This window comes from Echinops telfairi, unplaced genomic scaffold, assembly GCF_000313985.2.
Source record: "Echinops telfairi isolate 266 unplaced genomic scaffold, ASM31398v2 ScPeMD7_19;HRSCAF=73, whole genome shotgun sequence".
Lineage (NCBI taxonomy): Eukaryota > Metazoa > Chordata > Mammalia > Afrosoricida > Tenrecidae > Echinops > Echinops telfairi.
In genome coordinates this window covers 6,330,761-6,336,270 of record NW_022103916.1, presented here as the reverse complement: position 1 = coordinate 6,336,270, position 5,510 = coordinate 6,330,761, and positions in this window count along the sequence as shown.

Below are 5,510 nucleotides of genomic sequence, written 5' to 3'. Positions count from 1 at the left end.
CGGACAGGGCAAGATATGACAAAATACCCATTTATAAACTATCAAGGGCTCATGAGGGAGGGGGGAGCGGGGAGGGAGGGGGAAAATGATGACCTAATGTCGGGGGTTTAAGTGGAGAGAAAATGTTTTGAGAAACTATGTACAAATGCGCTTTACACAACTGATGTGTGTATGGATTGGGATAACAGTTGTATGAGCCCCTAATAAAATGTTAAAAAAAAAATAAGGGAGGATAAAGGAGGGTGGGGAAGACAGGCTAGAGCAGGGGTCAGCAAACCATGGCTCACAAGCCATTGGCGGCACTTCTGGTCCATACAAGTGGCTCTGAAGCAAAATTGAAAAAAATTAAAGATATTATTCAGACAATTGTGATTTTATTTGTTTGCAAAAAATCTATTTATGGCTCTCAAATAATTTTTCAATTATTGTAAGGGACAGAATTGACGTTTCTATTTCAAAAGTTGGCCAACCCTGGGCTACAGGGTTATTGTTAGGTGCTGTTGAATTGGTTCAGACCCACAGGGACCCCATGTACAACAGAATGAAACCCTGCCCAGTCTTGCACCATTCTCACATGGGTTCCGTTTGAGCCTGTTGTTGCAGTCATTAGCAAGTAGACCAGCATTAACTTAGGTGAAAAGGAAGGCAATATATAATACGAAGCAGGTTGGCAAAAAAATGATGGAGGCAGAGGAAGACATGTGGAGGTTTTAAGAGTTAAAGACAACAGTGGCAAAAGGTCAGTGGTTCAAGCCACCAGCTGCTTCATGGGAGAAAGATGAGATTTTTTTTTACTCCTATAAAGATTCACAAACTCAGAAACCCACAGGGGCAATTCTACTTTCATATAGGATTGCTCGGTTGAAATGAACTCCATAGTAGTGAGCTTGACTTTGGATCACTGATGTGAAACAGCTAATTGATTTTTGAAGAAGGGGAATTGATAGATCAGGACTTAATGGGTTTGGAAAAAGAAAGGAATACTGAAGAAGAAAGAACTTATGACAAAGAGGAAGAAGAGGAGTTGTCAATTTTTTTTTACAATGAAACCATTAGCTGTAGATTTTTTCTAAAATCCGAGGCTTCATTTGCTTGACAACATGAATCACTGTTGGATACAAGCTTTGTTTTAGGTTTGAATTTATCATTGATGGATATTTCATAACAATGAGATTTTAGGAATTGATTCTCTACAAGTAATTCTCATAGGTTGTTTGTCCCTTAAGAGAAATATCATCATTGTGGAAAGAGCTCCCAGTGGTATCAGAAGGTCTAAAGAGATGCTTCGTTATTTCAGATATCCGGAAAGAGAGAAAAATTGGGGCAGGAAGGAATAGTGTACCATGAAAGGCTCTGGGTTTTTCCAGTCCAGGTTCCATCTCTCTGCCATTAGTCCTCTCTAGTCTTCTGCTCCCTCCACCACACGATGTGATGGTCACAGCTGCAACATTCTATAAATAGAAAATATTTAATGAGGGTTTTAAGGAAGACTGAAGAAGAATGGAAGCATTTGAATTATGGTGCTGGTGAAGGATTTTGAAAATACCATGGACTGCCCAAAGAACAAAATAATCAAGGAAAGCAAGACTTCATTTCCTGTACTTTGGACATCCTCTCAGGAGAGACCAGGCCCTCAAAACAGATATCATGCTTGGTGAAGCAGAGGGGTAGTGCAAAAGAGGAAGGCTTTAGACAAAATGAATTGACAGTGGCTGCAACAATGGGCTCAAGGCAGTGGTGGGATTCAAATAATTTAATAAAAGTTTCGCTGTCCTACTGATTGTCTTAAGTATAAATATATATATATATACCAAAATGTGCTTTGTTATTTCATAGAGTTGATGGTTAAATATGAACGATAAAAGAAGTACACAAAATTATGACAAAATACCCATTTATAAACTATCAAGGGCTCATGCGGGAGGGGGGAGCGGGGAGGGAGGGGAAAAATGAGAACCTAATGTCGGGGGTTTAAATGGAGAGAAAATGTTTTGATAAACGATGTACAAATGTGCTTTACACAATTGATGTGTGTATGGATTGGGATAACAGTTGTATGAGCCCCTAATAAAATGTTAAAAAAAATAAAAAATAAAAAAAGAAGTACACAAAATTATATTATGTTGTAAGAAAGAATTTTTAAAATACTAATGACAAATATTAAATAATACCTGAAAAAAAGATATTCCTGTATTACTTCTTGATTGGCATCCTCACTTGCATTAGTCTTCGCTTTTATCTAAGCATCATGATTATCTGTGTGATTTATCTTTAACTATCTTTTCACTGCAGGAGTAAGCTCCCATGCCTTTAGAGGTAGACTAAATTGGCAATCGTCTTTGTGGTTGATATACTAGAAACAGGCAAGTTCTTCTCTCTGAACATATTATGTTCATCTTTGAAAAGCCCCTTTCTGATTTAGCTGAACTTATAGAAATTGTTCTGACAATAGTTTTAGCTCTTTGAACACTTTCAGGAATTATATAAATCCTTCATGGTATCTTGTGGGAATTTGGGGCATAACACAAAGCTGAAATGAATGACAGCGTGTCACCCTCTGGTTGTCGGGCACTTTTTCTCTTTATGTTCTATGCTTGTTTGCGGAAGTAACAAATGCAAGGAAATAAGAATGTATTTAATCAAAAGAATAATGAATTTTATGAAATGAATAAATCAATATTATAAGCATAGTTCTGCCTAATTTTGTATACCTATGGACAGAAGGAACATTACTGTGGGCCTTTAGAATTTGCTGTTGTGAAAATGAATGTTTAAAACAGAGAGAGAAAATAAAGAATGTAAATTTGTAATTTCCACATTAAGCAGCTTGCAGACCTTAGAGAGAACCCTGATTATAAGTGTCATTTTAACACGTGGTTCACTGAACTCAACAAAAAATTAGGTATTGGTTCTACTGAATCTATGCAAAGCAGCTGAATCCCACCACTGGTTCAAACATAACAATTATGAGGGTGGCGCAGGACCTGGCAGTGTTTTGTTGTATGCAGGGGGGCTATGAGTTGGAACCAACTCAATGGTACCTAACAACAACAATGAAGGTTTTGTCAAAGAAAATCCTCATTCTAAAACATCTCATTGTGCAGAAGAAAAGTATGCACTGGGCAAAAACGCTGTTGCCTAAGATCTGGAACTTGCATTTGTAACAATTTCTAATACCTAAACACATGAACTTTTCTTCCTGATTGTGCAATAAAAGGCAGGAAGCGAAAAGAGGAACATTCTTGAGCTCAAGTTAAGTCAGAGCCTCATTTAGGATACACACTAGATGTTAATAACTCGAAAAGCACAAAGATAACCAAATTTGAACCTGAATTCATCTGCATGTGATGTGCCACTAAGATGTCAAAATAATATCTTAGAAAATTAAACCAACAATTTGCCTCTTCAGTTATATAAGCAGGAGTATTGTAGTAAATTTTGACCCAAATATAACAAATGCCAGTATTTGGTGGTTGGTTTTTGTTTTTTTGGTTTTTAGTATTTCCGGTAACCCCATGTGCCATTTGAACAGATCTGTTTAGATTTGTGTATGTAAAAAGTTATTGCTACTAGGATTCTGGTTCATACACACATGGTGTATTCACCAAGAAACATGGTTAAATGTGTTTCTGTTGTCAAGTGGGTGGCTGCAGACAAGTTCTCTCGATAACACACTCATTTTAGTTTCATGAGGGTGCTTTAAAGCAAAAGGCCAATGGTAACAGCAGCTTTTGAAGAAATCTGCTAGGCTAGTTAATTCAAGGCAGAGGGGTCAGCTCAGGTCATAGCAATTGTTTTTTCGGAATTTTAACGGGGTTATCCTGACAGATTTTCTTGAAGAAGCAGGATAATCATGGGCCTTCTTAGGAAGAAGTTTTAAGAAAACTGAAAACGGCATTGGTGAGAAAAAGTCTAGGAAAGTGCCAAGGACTCCCCTCCACCGCCCCCACCCCCCACCCCAATGAAGGGTAGCAAGAGCTACCTTGTGAGAATTTCATTGGGACATCTTATCCATTCTGCAGTCCAAGTCTTGCCCCTTCAGACTTCTTTGTTGTCCTTAAACTCAACGAACATTTAAAAGTACCCCGATTTGAGTCCCTTGAGGATGCCAAAACTGATGTTTTGACATGATGTAAATCGAAGAAGAGCCCAGAATTCTTTAGGAAAGGGTCGGGAGTTGGAAACATCTTCTTCAAAAGTATATAGATTCTAGATGGAGGATATGTTGAGAAACAATAGCTTCGCAGTTTTATGTTTTTGTATAATAAAGATTTATATTATTTTATAGAACTGCTTTTTAACTTACCCTCTTCTGGCAATGCTTAAGTAGTCTACAGATTCTATGAAGATGGTGCCTATACCATCACTCTGCCATAACTATCCCACCCACTGTAAACATAATTCTGGTCATTTTCCTTGAGAAGAAAGATTTTAATACTTCCTTCACTAGCATGCATGCATGCATTCACTAGACAAACATTTTACTGAGTATCTAGTATGGATTTAGGCCAGACCAAGGAAATTTAGCAGTGTCTAAGACATGCCCTTTGGTTTCAAGAAATTCACAGTTTGAGAGGGAGACAATATACATGTAATTATCTTGCTAAGAACTTATACAATTTGAGAGAGGTGGCTGTAAGAATTAAGAACGCACAGAAGAAGGGGTCAGGAGTTGGAGAGGTTGGCAGGGAAATTGTCTGAGAGGATGACCCTGGCTAGGTGCTGTAGAGTCTGGGTTGGAAGGTAGGGAGTGGAGAGGATGAAGTTCAGCATTCTGGACTGGTCTGGCCAAGGTCAAGAGGTAAAAAAATATGGCTCGAAAGTGCAAGATACTAGTTAATAGTGGAAGGCAAGGCATGTTTTTTGCCTGAAGAAAACAAAAGAGAAAAGGAGTAAACATGAAGAATTTCATGACCTCTCTTGCGTCCGTAGGAATTCCTCTCCTCACTTCTTGCTTCATAAAACTGGTCTAAAGTAGAGTGGTGGCTATGCGTTTGAGCTGCTAACTGCAAGGTCAGCAGTTCCAAACCACCAGCCGCTCTGAGGGAGAAAGTTGGGGACTCCTTACTCCCGTCAAGAGTTAACAGTCTGGGAAACTCACAGGGGCAGTTCTACTCTGTCCTATAGGGTCGCTGGGAGTCGACAGCAACTCCTTGACAGTGAGTGAAAAGGGTCGATTAGGGCTCCCACCTGCGCTTAGAACTGGACGTGAGAACCAGAGTCAGAATGGATGGACTGTCCTCCAGGCTGCAGAGCCCCCCCACGCCCGAGCTGCCTGGGAGCGAGAGGAAGGCGGGGCGTGCGGGGCCGGCGGCCGAGCGGCTCGAGATAGGCGCATGCGTACGTCGGCCTCGCTTCCTAGGCGGGCGCCCCGCTGCTCGAGGGGCATTGGTTGCCTCCCAAGAGCTAAGCGGCCATTGGCTGCGACGGGTTGTCAGGGCGATTGAAGGGGAAAAAAATAGAAGGGGTGCTGGGCCTGGCGGGCGAACCGAGGTTGCTGAGGGCTGGGT